The sequence below is a fragment of the Centroberyx gerrardi genome, chromosome 15, assembly GCF_048128805.1.
Source record: "Centroberyx gerrardi isolate f3 chromosome 15, fCenGer3.hap1.cur.20231027, whole genome shotgun sequence".
NCBI classification, from domain to species: Eukaryota; Metazoa; Chordata; class Actinopteri; order Beryciformes; family Berycidae; genus Centroberyx; species Centroberyx gerrardi.
The window spans coordinates 24,396,611-24,409,392 of NC_136011.1; the positions used below are offsets into that span (position 1 = coordinate 24,396,611).

General features: G+C 41.1%; 1 protein-coding gene across 3 annotated transcripts in view; it reads left to right on the forward strand.

Moving 5' to 3' along the window:
- The first annotated feature begins 621 nt into the window (after nt 1-621).
- Nucleotides 622-12,782, forward strand: part of wipf1b (WAS/WASL interacting protein family, member 1b) — a 28,492-nt gene continuing 16,331 nt past the window's right edge. Inside the window, exon 1 of one of the 3 annotated variants that reach the window (XM_071911726.2) lies at nt 622-724. The gene's annotated coding sequence lies outside the window, so the exon portion shown is untranslated. Of the gene's footprint in view, nt 725-7,460; nt 7,774-12,782 lie in introns of those variants that run through there. The other 2 variants (XM_071911727.2, XM_071911725.2) reach the window with 2 other exon arrangements.

The following is a 12,782-nucleotide window of genomic DNA, read 5'->3' on the forward strand; positions in this document are numbered from 1 at the left end:
CAACCTTAATGAGTGGTGATTTTCGGTTAGCGCATTAATATTTAAATTATGCGGTCACAGGTGCGTTTTCTTTGGGTATTTTACAACACTTCAAACAACTGAGGACCGGAGCTATCTGTTGTTGTGGGTTTTTTTTTTTCGAAAATGTGCCTATAAGCCATTTTAGTAGGTTATTTTAACATAATGATCATTTTAGTAAACATATTGGTTTGATAAATATGAATATATAAATGCAATGTTTACAAAAGTTTCACCAAGGCCTATTGTTACTCATGATAGGGAAACACAAGCTATAACTAAATATATTCTTTAACTAGATAAAAAATATTCACATATGCTGAATATATTGAAAAATATCCATAACCAATACTTTTTTCTAGACAAAAATCACCATAATATTTCTAATAGCTACTCCTGCAGTGTGTCAGTGGTAGACAACTAAAGTTATAAATAAACTTCGTAGCCTACTTCATGGTATTTTTAAAATCTCTTGTAGTGTCACTATGGTTTTTACACGGGACATACTGTATTTCCGTATGAGGTCTTTGCCCAACCCTCTGTGTGTGCGGCTCTAACCGGGGCCAGCTCAGTTTGTCCGCCTGCCTGCCTGCCAGTCCTGCAGACCTGAGGACTGCCTGCACACAAGTCCTGCTCAACACCGACGACACTGACGGTCGATGGATGGAAGATTATTAACCGTGCAAAGTATTTCACACTCTCACAGGTAGGTTCGGCAAACATTTATTTAAGTTTGACTCGGTTTTTTGCGGGGAAAATAGCTTTGGTGGAGCGGAAACCGTGAGACCGGAGTTCGGTTTACAACCACAGAAGAAGTTGTCATCTTCTTGAAAGGAGTTGGGAGTGATTTCAGCAGTGATAACCGTATGATTTAAGGTGAATTATTTCCCTAACCATCTGGATCGACATTTACTCGGCTGCAAACGTGTTGCAAAGCCGTATCAGGCTCTGGCAGGGGGTTTGGCAACAGGCCAAAGCTTGTCTTTTCTTCCACCCACAAGTGATGGTCATATGGGTCTGGTTTTAGGTCGCTTTAAAAAAAAAAAATCTACTGTTTTTATTTACTTCTCTGCCTGTGATGATATGACACGTCTCATATAGTCTACAGGAAAGAATGCATGTGTGTTTTTTTTCTGGGAGAGCTGCAGAGAGAGAGAGAGGAATGAACTACCAAAGTTTTCACATATCTGGGTTTTAATTTCAAAGAGCTTTGTGGACACACACACACACACACACACACACACACACACACACACACACACACGTGTATGTCAAGGAAAACAGTCCTGACTGCAGATAGACATACCATCCACATCATTAAATATAAAGTCTGAAGGTTGAGTAAGACAAGGAATTTGTGTGTGTCTGTATAAGTGCATGCACTGCTTACAGCCAAAAGGCATTCTGTCAAACTGGTTACACACACACACACACACACACACACACACAAACACGTATACACCGGCTCTGAGGCTGAGCGATGCTGTAAACATTTAGCTTATGGAGAACTGCTTGTTTTGAATACAGGAATTCAGAGTAAACAGCAGTCAGTGTGACACTAATCTGATGGGCAGCAGAGCAATGAAGCTGGGAACACTCAGAGGGCCGCGAGTCCCATTCACACAGCACCGGTTCGTCTGTTATGCTTCATTTTAATAGTTTAACATGAATACTCTTGGCTTTATTTGGATTGACTTGAAAGAACAAGACTTCTTCAGAACTTGCTACCTGTTTGTGTCGTTAGAGCGGTTTGGCCTGAGACCCTGTAAGCAAAAATCTCTTCCTTGTGTGGGAGAGCAGTTCTCCTTTGGCTGACTGGGTGGTGTTTGGACGCAGGTTTGAATCCCACCTGTTGTACAAGTACTGTATATTACTGGATATTAAGTGGTGCCAAAGTTCATCCTGCATGTTTACACTCTCAACAGGGGGTCCCGACTAAGCCCCACTTTGTTTTGGATGGTCGAGAGCCAACAGTATCCGATCCAGGGACCAGTTTTCCTTAAGCAGCATAAGGTCATCTCTGTATCACGCTGCCTTATGCTCATAGTGATAGAATGCTACAGGTATAGATGTAGACATGTAGAGTGAAATGTGTACTATCTATTGTACGTCTAACACCATCCGCAAGTGTTTTTTAGCCAAACAATTCAACTTTGAGTCCAGAAGTCCAATATTTACCTCATTATCTCTTATATTTTCCTCAGTAGCAAGTACAGTCTTCTGCTAGAGCACTGTAGGCCAGAGCATTGTCAATGAGGAAAATATAGGCGATAATGAGATAAATATTGGACTTTTTGACTCAAAGTAGAATTGTTAGGCTACAAAATAAGTGGATTATGCTGCATGAGCTGTTTGGAGAAATTTGATGGACATTTGATGCTGTTTTTGGAGCTGTAAAAAGATGGCCCCATTCGTTTCTATAACTTTCTGGTCCTACCAGCTTCAATCGAGTTTCGACTTGACATGTGGGTGAGTAGATAATGACCGAATATTCATTTTGGGGTGAACTATTCCTTTAAGTCACTACATGAGTTGTCAGTATGTTTCCGCACTAGTGTCACCCAGACAAATCCCTGTACATTTATCATACTTACACACGAATAAAGAGACTCTGATTCTGATTTATCCATTAAAATGGAACAAAAATTGTTTTCAAAACTGACCCAGAGCCATAGATACATTGAGGGACTCACTGAACTTTGATGAGGAACCCTAATATACCCTCAGTGAGTGGACCTGATGAATTGCAATGTGAAACTTCCCTGTATTAAAAGGCAATATTTCTTTGATATAATAAAAGAGTCTACAGACTTCTAATGTGCGCCGGGTTATTCATATTTTGGACTACATTGGTTCCTGTGCTGGCCGGCAGCCAGGAGAAGTAGCACTGCTCTGCACAGGGCGTTCACTAATTCTCGGATACCCTCATTGTATGTTGAGGTCTACATTTAAACATTTAAACATTTACACTGAGGGTATTTTAGGGTCTCGTCAAAGCTTAAAATGTGTTCAATTTGCGGTCGATTGAGAGCAAGTGGAGAGCCATGTGCTGCACTGCAGAGAAGCCAGGGCCTCGCTCATGTGCTCATGTGCTGTCTCTCATTATGTTTGTCAGAGTGTCTCCTATAGGTGCTTTGTCACAGAACTAGTTTTCGTTCATTCTAGTTGTGAGTTCTTGGCATTCCTCAGCGGCTCGCAGCGGCACAGCGGGACAAACCCAGCGCTGGTTAGGAAGTAGCAGGGGGGCTGGGCGAGTCTCCACGGTGTCTCCCCGCTCTTCCATTTATTCAAATTTATCTAGCCTCCTTCCTTGAAATGCATTCAGCAAGGATCTACAGAACCTCTTATCCGTTCCTACAGTGTGGTCAGAGATGAAGATGAGAAAGGACGTGAAGAGAATTGAGGCTCTGTTTTAGAGTTGACTCATGTTTGTGATGTGAGGATTGCTCTCAATACCCGTGTGTATGAATTAGAACAACATATTCTGTCTCTCTCTCTCTCTCTCTCTCTCTCTCTCTCTCTGCCCCCATCTCTGTTTCCTGTATGACGCATGTGATCCAGGCAGCTCTCTATCCATGTAACATCTAACACACAACTCATGACCGTGTCCCTCATGTGTTGTTAGTGGGGGTAGGCCGAAACTATCTAAAGTCAGATTCAAACTATCTAAATTCAGATTCAAATGTAAACAAAAGGGATTCATATGGGCAACAGATCCCAGCATTAGATCTTCTAGAGTGGTAGAAGTGCTGCACTACACTAAAACAGTGCAAGATAAAGGCTCAAAGCAGAGGAGAGTGTGGCGGTGGTATTTATATTTCCACAGTTGTTTCCTGGTAAAGAGAGAGAGAGAGAGAGAGAGAGACACGCACATACACAGAAACACAGAAATTAGAAATCCACATATAGGTTCATATTGTATGGCTTACGTATTTGACAAAACCACAATCGGCGGTGAAAAGGGCTTGCTGCTAAAAAGGCTGTATGATGAACATTTAGGCCTATCAGTCTTGTCTTATCTTTTGAATGATGACAGCTGCCTGTTTTGCTTGGCTGATAAATTTGAAGCAAAGAAAACCATGTTTGATGGGCTTGATTGTTGCTGGGATGCTTGTTGCGGGAAGGCTAATTTGCAGCCTGAGATGCGCAGGCCAAAGGCTGTTCTCTTGGGTGACTGAGGTGGTCGCATAACAAAAGCGCATTTGAATGATATTTTGTGCGTCGTAGATGTCAGAATTCGCACAGCGTCTGCGTCTGAATGGGATTTTGCGGCGTCTCTGCCCGTCCTACAGTATGTGAGTCATGTATGGTGTGATGTGTGAACACAAAGCTTCTAAAGTGACTGACTTGCCTGCAGGCGAGCTGCGCTAACGCTCATGTGACTGTGAGATACAGGACAGAGGGTGAGGGGGGCATGTCAGTACACTCTGTCACTTCTCTTCTCTTCTTCTCTTCTCTTCTTCTCTTGTCTTATCTACTCTTTTCTACTCTTCTATTCTCTTCTCTACGCTACTCTTCCCTACTCCTCTTCTCTACTCTTCTCTTCTTCTCTTCTCTACTCTTCTCTACACTACTCTTCTCTACTCCTCTCCCCTCTACTCTTCTCTTCTTCTCTACACTACTCTACTCTTCTCTTCTTCTCTTCTCTTCTCTTCTCTTCTTCTCTCTACTCTTCTTCTCTCCTCTACTCTTCTTCTCTCTTATCTTTTCTCTACTCTTCTGTTCTCGTTTTCTCTTCTCTTCTTCCTTCTCTTATTTCTTCTTTCTTCCCTACCACTCCATTGTTTTCTGTTCTCCTTTCCCCTCCTCTTTTCCTCCTCTCTCCCTCTCCTCCTCTCCTCCATTTCTTCCTTAGGCTGATTGTAATGCTTGTGTTTGCCTACTTTGGGTCTGTGTAAGTCAGTGGTGCTGACTGGTCTTAAACACGAGGAGGAGACACGGAGACAGTGTTGAGACTCGTCCCAGGCTCTGTGGTTGGCTGATTTCACACAGAGAAAACATCAAGGGACTGTTGAAACTGTTGACACTCCCTCAAGGGAAACTATTAGAGACTATTGAGACGTATATGCTGACGGCAAGAGGCAGCAACCGAGGAAATATTGAGAGAATTGAGACGCAGCCCAACTCCTGTTGCACCACCAGCCTGTGGAGTTGATTGGGTTGAAACGGAGGAAACAGTCAGAGAGGATTGAGATGCAGCGACGATTAAAATTAGCCTAAATATTGGCAGTATTTTGGTCCTGAGGAATATGGCTGACTGGGCTGAGAAGGGGAGACTAAATTAAAAACTATTAAGGGACATTCCAGCATTGGGGAGGCAGAGGTAAGTTTGGTTTTGGGACTAGAGTTTTGTTTTCGATCCTATTACCAGTATCAGTTCCAGTTCCTTCTGTGATTATTTCTATACTTACAGCATTATATACAGACCCAGTGTAAAGTTCCTGCTACATATTTGTTTTGGATAAATAAGGCTAGGTGCTGAATTTTCCTTTGTCATGACATTTTTTAACAGTGGAAGCATTGTTTTCCAGCAGCAGTTGCCCATTGCAGTGGCTTCTGTGGGGAATTCTGGACTTTCTCATGGTAAACTGAAGTGCCAGCTCAGACACTTTTTCCCCCCACATTGGTGACTAGTGCCTGATAAAGAAAACCGACTGACTAAATGCCAAGGCTTCTCTTAAAGATGCAGCTCCGGGGCGGCAGTGGGCTGGGAAGAGGAGGCCAGATGAGAGTATTGAAGTGCAGCCGGCTGCTGACTGTGTTGCGAGGCAGGAAGTGTGACACGGAGAGCACAGGAAGTGGCTGCTGTGGAGTTAACCCTTTCTCTTCCGACAGGAGACCCATAGCAGCAGGGCTGGGAATAATAAACGCTCTCAGTTCAGTCGGTTAAATAGAGGCTGTGATTAGGATAAAGCCTTCATTTTCAGTTATTTCTCAATAGCTTGGATGTACGACAAGCTTCTCGTATCAGATGTTTTTAAGTGTGCATTTTGAAGAAAATCCACTTTCTGAATTAAATGAATTCAAAAAAGAACCCAGCTATTTTCAACATAGGAAAAATAATGCAGCACAACAATTTTTTTTAGCCTCATCCCTAATTTCTTCAGGATTTGCAGGGTGCATGTGACAAAAATACATAAGAACAAACACACATATAGAGAAACATATATAGAAAATTATATGGTATAGTAAAATTGTAACAGCAGCATTCACCCATTTTGCTCCTTTTATTTTGCCTAATCTTCCTCTAATCTCTCTCCTATATTTTCTCCTCTTTTGTTTCCTTAATTTTTCCTCCCCTCTCCTGCAGTATATTTGCTGCTTCTTCTTCCTATTTTTCTATTCTTCTTCTACTTCTCCTTTGTGGTCATCAGTGTCAAAACCATGCATCGTATATGCAGTTACGCAGTGAGAAAATGATAACTGAGTTGATCAGTGTTTCTCATAGTGTAACATGCCACTGAACATTCATTCCACTAGTCCAGTGTCTCATCCTTTTGACATCATTGGCTCATCCTTCTCTTCTCCCAGGCGACAGAAGGGAAGTCCAGTTTGCTGTTTATAGTGACTTGTTTCTTGACCTTATCCCATGTATAGACTTTTGATAACACCCCATCACCTTTCCCCCTGTTACTATAAAGTTAGTTTATATTTCCACTATGCTAGTTTAGAACATTATTGTCTCCCATGCAATTAAATTGTATGGGGCTATGGATTGGGCTGTCTGTCAAACATGATATCTCAGACACCACTGGTCTGATTTTGCCGAAACTTGGCAGGTTGATGCATCTTTGCGCCGTGTCCCAGTTTTTTTTTTTTAAATGACACCGATTGGCCTAATGGAGGCGCTATAATTAAAGGTCAAAATTTTGAACTCAAATGTGATATCTCAAACACCACTGGTCTGATTTTGGAAGATGCATTTCGGCCCTGTGTTCTGGCTTTCAACATTTTACACTGATTTTATTATTAAAGGTCCAAATTTCAAAGTTTGAAACACCACTGGTCCAATTTTGACCGAACTTGGAGGGATGTAGGATCTTGTTACTGATTGGCCCAAGGGGTGCGACATGTTTACTTGTCTGTCATTAATTTGACAGAAAAAAATATCAACGGTGGAACCTGTATAATGTATAGCAGATAGTATGGAGTATGAGCTTTACGATGCTCCAAATCTCTCCTCCTCTTACCCCAGTGGTTCTTCATGTTTTTGGTTTGCAATCCCCAAAAAATGAGGTGATACCTACTCATGACGATGTGAACTCACAGAACGGTGAACTCTGAAACCAACTGATGCTTTTAATTTTCTCCATTCGTCACCAATATGACCATATAAAAAAATGGATTGGATGTCAGAAATTTGCATTCAGAATGTATAACCTGGTTACCTCCAAGTTTCATTTTAAAATCCCCTGTGGGATCCCACCCTGCCCCCCAGGAGAACCGCTGTTCACTGACAAAGAGGAAGTGGCGTGTGCCGTATATGAGGTGTGTGTGTGTGTGTGTGTGTGGATGTAGAAGTGTGACTTCTCTGAATGTGTATTGAGTTTAGAGGAAGAGGAATCAAGAAGTTCGACTTGCTGCTGAACGTTTTTAAAGATTCTAAGCTGCTAATCTTCCTCTTTTTCTTTGGTCTGTTTTTAGCTGTATGTGGCTGCCGCCGTTCGCCTGTTGTGTTTTTGTGAAGAATGAACTGAGGTGCTTCTTCTACTTTCTTCTCAACACACTGCTGATTCTTCTATGGGCTCGGCCTGAGTGAGTAGATGCCGTTGATTTTCCGCTGTCAAGGCTTTACACAATTCCGTGGTTTGAAGAAATAAGTTGCTGTTGTTTCCTATGGTGACACTCGGTCGGGGTGTGACTTGCGTTTTGGCACATAATCACGAAGGCTGGTCTGTAGTCTATGGATGATATTTATTGTGGTCATTTTATTCTCATTATAAATCGAAACAAATCACCCGTCAATTAGACTGCTGATAGCTGTTGCTTCAGTTTTTCTGACCAGAGAACTCCAGCCTCGTTTACAGCTACGTCTCTGTTGGAATGAACTTTTCCTGTATATTAGAAATAAAATAACAGGGTGCAAAAAATGGTAAAAAAAAATTATTTAAATATAGAATGATTGAAGAAAAAATAAATATTTGCACACCTAAAGGTCTTTGAGTGACAGGTGCATAGGACAAAAACCAAAAAGGTAGATGCTGAGAGAGGAATACAGTCCTTTGTGCAGAACTATATTCCTTTCTCAAATATAGAATTATTGAAAATATGTAAAGAGGAATATGTTTCTGGTGTAGCACGAGTATGTTTCAGTGAGTGTGAGACTAAATTTAAGCTGAAAAAGTTAAATAACGTGCGAGTTAGTCTCTCCTGTAAGGTGACTGCTGGAGGCTTTCCAGGAAGTGAACCCTTTATTATTAAAGCCCAGGGGTTTCCCTGTCTGTTAACATCTTATGTGGCCCGACAAGTTAAATGAGTACTGTGATAAATAATAATAACGTGATACTTTATTGATCCCTGAAGGGAAAGGCTCTCTTCCCTTGCCCCGCTCCTCAGGGAGGTCAGAGGTCACGGTCAGCTAAAGAACAGCAGCTGAACATGTAAGCTGGGTGGATTCTGTCATGGAGGCTTGAACCCGGTTCGTCCAGTCTCTCCACCCATTTATAACCTCCAAAATATACTAAATATATTCTATTTGTTCCTTTTTTATAGAGTTTCTGAGTTACTTTTAACTCTTGTGTGTGAACTAAAAACCTTACGTGATTCTCACCCATGTGCCATCGAGGCCCAACACTAGACAGATTTTCATTCCGGCCAAACGCTACAGCAGCTGATTTCACTGATTTCACTGTTCCTCCTCTCTGGTTGAAGGTTAATGAGTGAAATCAGCAGCTGGAGTGTTTGGTTGGAATGAAAACCTGCAGACTTTCGGGTCTTGACGGCACAAGGATGTGAACAAATGTTGTAAAAGTTATTCTGTGGTCTTAAGAGACATCAAACCCTCTTCTCCGTACAGAAATTGCACAATTAATCATGTAGAATAGTGTATCATGATTTTACTTCCTACAATTAGTAATTGTATAATTTGTTATAAAAAATTAAAAACCATCAGGGTACAACATTAAGATTTTTTTTTCAATTGCCCCTTCAGGCCAGTAGGTCAAAGTTAATCTTGTCCCTTTTTATATTCTCACTGGGCTAGCAGGAAAAAAAATCAAAATATCCACTTTTTCATAAATCTAAGTAATTTGTTCGTATAAAATGTATGATATTGACAGTTCAGAATATACAGCAGCTAAATGACATAAAAACAAATAAATTGGAGATTAAAAAAAAGGAGAAAATAATGTATCCTGCTGATTTAGTTTTGCTTCGATTCGGTCATAAGCACAATATTTGTCCAGTAGTGTGCTGGTAGTTAAAAGGCACTATAGGAGGTGATATTTCTTACACTGTATGTAATGCAATGCATACTGTATAAGAGAGGATGGATATACTGTGGAGGAGATGGGTATATTATGACCGATTATATCAATATAGATCAATTAGAATTAGTCTGATAGGTGGTTACATTGTGTATTGTAGTGTGCTTTATCATATAGTGTTTTAGAGAGACCTGGGATGAATAGTAGGGTTTTATTTGAGCATTTCTGGCATATTAACTTTGTTAGAGAGTGTACAGTAGAGAGAAAAATGCAATCCGCAACTTCATTGTTGTGTGTGCGGTTGATTCTGTATCAGGATACGCAAAATAAAACATGCAGAGTTAAAGGGGAGAGAACGTCAAAACCGTTCAGCCGTGAGATTTGTCCGAAAGGTTTTTGCAGTGACATCTCTGTGAAAATCTTCCAGGAAAAGTCAGTAAGAAAGTAAGAAATTCAGCTGCAGTACAGGGCAGGCAGAAAATCTTTCCACTGCAGATACATGGCAGCACCAACACCTTGCCGAGTCACACAGAGGAGAAACACCGTGGTTGTGACTTCTGTGGGAAGCGGTTTATGCTACCGAGCTTTCTAAAGAAGAGTATAAGAGGAAAAAACAAAACGACAAGAGGTGGATACGTGTCAGTCAGTGGGTAGAGTAAAACACTGACTCTGCTGGGGTTTGGGGTTTGATTCCTTCTCGAGCCATTCATACTATAGAGCTGAACCATTTTAATCGGAAGAAAATCGAAATCGCGATATGAACTAATGCAATTTCCAAATCACAGAGGCTGCAATTAATTGCTGCAGGTAATCTTTGGTCCATGATTCAAGTATAATATTGGTAAAAACCTTTCATCATACTCAAACTCAGTAAATCCTGCACACTGACATCTATTTTTTTTTTTACAAAATCACTTTTCTTTAAACAATTTTAAAGTTCTAAATACTTTATCATAAGAAAAACGTGATGTTATGAATAATCGCAATTCGATTTTTTGTTAATATCTTTCAGCCCTAATTCATACTAAAATGTATGCACTTATGGTACTGTAATGCTCTTTAAATAAAGGCATACATATATGTTAAGAGTGACTAAAGTGATCTGGTTGTTCAACCCCATATTTAAATATATTTTGGTCACATCTGGTTCCACGTATATCGAGAGAGGAAAGACACACGCACAATGCTTGCTTAGTAGAAATCCCTCAATTAATTAGATAAATACAGTAAGGACATTTCTTTGTGGTGCTTACAAAGTACAGCAGGTTCTTCTTTGAACATTTGTCCTGTCATGAAAAGCTTTCAGCAGTTAATTCTTTATTTGAAGCTTTTACTCACTTTTCAAGAGGTAAAATTACACTGCTGAGTCTAACTCTCAAACAAGAGCAATAGAACCACATCAGTAGGCAACTACAGCTGGTGTGTGTGCGTGTGTGTGTGTGTGTGTGTGTGCACACTACAGGATGTTAGCTTAGCCACTCAGCACTGTTCCTGCACTGCCGACACATTTATTACTACCTTGGGCTCCACTCAAAATGTCTAATATTACCTTTTCCCTTCACTCTTTTTCCCTTTTCCCATTAACTCAGATTTTGATCTTTTTTATGGCCAGCAGTCTTGTTATTCTTGCTAGGTGGCTTGTATGGTTTTTAGTGGAGGTGGCATGGACATAATTCAGTGAATGAGTCATTGTGATGGGAGGTGCCCACTTCATGGTATACCTGCTCTTAACCCTCCACCCACAACCTTTCCTGTTAAAACCAAGCCAGGTTTCTACATCGGCTCTCACCCTAATAAAAGCACAAGGGACAGTTGCATCAGATCCAATGTGATGATAAATCCCAAACACTTAAAGGAAAAGTTTTTGGGGAGATTGTCCCAATGTCATCCATGTGTTCCTGTAGATCATTCACTCCGGTGCTCCATGCTAACACTTTAGCATACAGTATGTTGAGTGATAGCAGGTGACTATAGCAGTATCCAAAGTAAGAAGACCGACCTTTTAGTTTTTAGTGGTTTTGATTAAACCTGCAATAAGTGATATCAGACCCTAAAACCAATCCTGAAACTAATGTGTGCTATGTGGAGATTTAACTGTGACATAATGATATAAACCAATATCCACACATTCACCTCTTTTCTAAAGCTTGTTGTCAAATTTCGCTCCGGAATGAAGCTCCCCCGTCCATTCAGTAGCTTTTCATTTTTTCTAAAACTAGCTTGGCTCCTCCCTCGCTGTTTAAAAGCAGCCATGTAGTCATGTTTATTTTTGGAAGTATTTCAAGTGAGCATGTAACATATTCATCTGCTGTGCAGTGATTTGTAATGGTATACAGTCAGGACTCCCTGTTTTTACGTCATTTCGCCCCGGGGGCGGGGCCTTACGTGTGATGTCACGCTGAGTGGCGTGTGCATGATCCGTGTCTGCTGCTCGCTCTCACACTCAGACTCCAGACTACCAGCAGAGTCCAGTTACTATGAGATTATAGTTAGGACTTTTAATAGTTACTGCTCTATTCCTATCACTGCAAATGAACAATTATTTTACTTGAAAATAGATACAAACAAAACTTAGAGCACAAAAGTCTTCGAGTGTGTATGTGTGTTCCTTTCCTTCCCTCGGTCATTCTCTGTGCCTGTAAGATTCAGCTAATGGGGTGAGGAATTACAGCAATGTCCAGATTACAGGTTCGAATCCTGTGTGTGTGTGTGTGTGTGTGTGTGTGTGTGTGTGTGTGTGTGTGAGGTGTGTGTGTGTGTGTGTGCTAACCCTAATGAGGTCGTGGAGCACAGGAGGTTCAGTGGCAAGATGAAGAAGCCATTTTATGGGCGTTTGTAAACTGAAACATATGTGGGCCCTGTTCACTGTGTGTGTGTGTGTGTCTTGTCAGTGTCTCTTCAAAGGATCCACACCCTGAAATCCCAGATACCCACAGGCCAAGATCTCGATCTCTCTCTCTCTCTCTCTCTCTCTCACTCGCTCTCTCTCTCTCTCTCTCTCTCTCTCTCTCTCTCTCTCTCTCTCTCTCTGTGTGTGTGTTTATGTGGCTATGAAAGGAGCCATTGTGGGAAGCAGTGCTTAGCTAATATTAGGCTGTGTGTATGTGTGTGTGTGTGTGAGAGAGAGAGAGAGAGAGAGGGGTAACAGCAGGACAATCAGTTGTGTAGCATGTATGAAATTTAAAAATACAGATTTGTCTTATGATGGAAATGCATGACTTTTTGCATTCACTCCTAGCTACCGTAACCTCCTTTTGAACAGCTTCTCTTATATGTAAAATTTTACAAGGCCGCAGTTACCCCAGCTAAAACACATGTGGTATAGTAAACTGTCAATCA